Source organism: Clupea harengus, chromosome 8 (assembly GCF_900700415.2).
Source record: "Clupea harengus chromosome 8, Ch_v2.0.2, whole genome shotgun sequence".
Classification (NCBI taxonomy): Eukaryota; Metazoa; Chordata; class Actinopteri; order Clupeiformes; family Clupeidae; genus Clupea; species Clupea harengus.
In genome coordinates, this window is record NC_045159.1 from 22,255,251 (window position 1) to 22,257,750 (window position 2,500).

The window sequence follows — 2,500 nt, forward strand, 5'->3', positions numbered from 1 at the left end:
TTGTAGATATTATAATTACAATAACAGAGGTTGTTGTTGTTATTATTAGTATTATTATTTGTAGCATGAAAGACTAGTTTTTGTTGTGATAAACCACTTCTGACTGAGAAGCCCTCCGTTTGAACTTGAAATTCAATTTGATAAAATGAGGAAATATTGGTGGATACTATGTCATTTCACAGGAGGAGAGATGTGAAAATGTATACCTACCTTTACCATTCAATTGGCAGCTTGCACATTGACTACTGGTTGCTTTTCATATCAGCATTCTTTACACCGGTATAGGTAAGGTACATACAGTTGGCAGCTGCTAGTTTGTGATGAACTCGTGTTAATATGAACTTGTAAATATGAACTCTTTCATACGAAGTTGCACAAGCACCCTGAGGGTTTCTACCCTTTCCCATTATAATTTTAAGAGTTAAATCGAGGAGACTTTAACATCAGCTAGATAACCAGCTATCAATTCATGCAAATTTAACTCTTCCAATTAAATCGTTTAAGGTTATTAAGTTTCCTTAGCTAGCGTAGCAACTGGATAACCATAGCAACCAGGTAATACAACTTTAGCTGCAATTTAATTTCTCAAAATCAGCTCACCAATAAAAAGCAGTCTTGGGTTCAACGTGATCACAACCACTTGTGTGGTGTTAAATGGCTTCACATAGACATTAAACAATCCTAAGAGAAATAATGGGAAATCAACTGAGCTGCCGCTGTACGTCCAAAACCAAATACATTCTTGAGGTTCCAAACATTTTCAAAACAATATGGCTTTGAATGTGAGAAGTCGATCGAGTTATCTTCTGTCCCGTCGTTTGAAGCATAACTTTTAGCTCCGGCATTGGTCTCCCATTATTGATCACTTCACGTTTTGATTGAAAGTCCAGTTTTGAGAAATGTTTTAGCTTAGCAATAGAATCTTCTATTCGCCTTATTCACGTCGCGGCCATATTGAAAACGAAAACGAGGCTTGGTTGGGTAAACCCGACCGGAAGTCATTCTTTACGATACGAAGAGTAATGATGGACAGAGAATGGACCCCCTATAACCGTGGCATTAATAGATTATTTTTTGCAGCTCACCGTCAGCATCATGTTTATTTACTTGGCTATTATGAAATGCACCAAACATACCATGGAATGTGTGTGCCAGAAAGCTCAACGTGAGCAACTTTTGAACAGCCTCTGAACGTGAGGAACTCTTTTGCCTTAAAGTAACTGTATTTAGCAATTGTACTTTAGGGTAAGGGTAAGGATTAGCAATCTAACCTTTAAAAAAAAAAAAACAGCTTAAAAAAATTGGGGCGCTGCAATGACGTTTAATATGGAGAATAGCCTCTGTGCTATTGTCATACCAGGGTCCGTAGGCATATTATCCTACTGCGTTATGTAAGTTTGCCTTAAGACGCCAGGTTACTACTGTCTACCAAACTAGTAAGTAGCTTATTTGCCGTCTTGTGTTGCACTTGCTTGATGTTTGACTGTGTTAGGAAAGTCGTTGACTCACTAGTTTGTCATAGTGTCAAAGTAAGCACATTTCAACAATCTATTAATGCTGCAAGGGCAGAAGATGTGTGGTCCATTCTCCGTCCATCATTACTCTTCCTAAATTTCCCTCGGGATTAATAAAGTATCCATCTATCTATCTATCTTCGTATGGTAGAGAATGACTTCCGGTCGGGTTTACCCAACCAAGCCTCGTTTTCGTTTCAAAATGGCGGCGCGTGTGAATAAGGCGAATTCTCGCAGTCAGGGGCAATGTTCGGATTCCTAGATAGCTGTCTAATCCTTGATCTCTTGTTGGACAGGTGTCTGACGAGAGAGGTCCTTTCGGGGGAAGGTATCTCAAAAAACGTTGATTTCGAACAGTCTATTAAGATAGGATGTACGGCAACATGACGCTGTGTCATCATGCTGTGTGTGCTTATTTGCTAGCTAGCAGCTACTGTTAGCGACTTGGCTAACGGATACATCGCTAACGAAATAGTCTATTTTTGTTAATCAATCATGACATAAGTACATAGTACACTGTTTATTTCTCGGTAACTTTTTAAAAAAATTACCAAAAAAAGCAAAGAAACGTACATCGGTGAATACTTTTGTGGAACTTCGACGATTTCATCCGCCATCTTTTTTTAAATTCGTCTCCGGTTAGGGAATGGCGCAGAGAGTTATCGGTAATACCTGCCGCCATAAGACAGCAAGCCAGCTCAGATGCTCTCTTGAAAAATGACCGTTTTGTGACGTATTTCAAGGTATCTTACTAAAGCGGAAGAGAGGGTTTAAGACATTTCGAACAATCCTTGCTCTCTTAATAGGAAGGAAGGAAGGAAGGAAGGGAGCATTTTAAGCCTATTCGAACAGAGCGCAGGTCAAATATAAGCGTAGAAGAAGAGCAACGGCAGAACCAGCATAAACCCGACCAGTGGGCTCTCGCACGCCCCCTTCATCGAGGTAGAGGTACTGTGTGCCTCACCTTCATGCTTTTTCAATGGGGT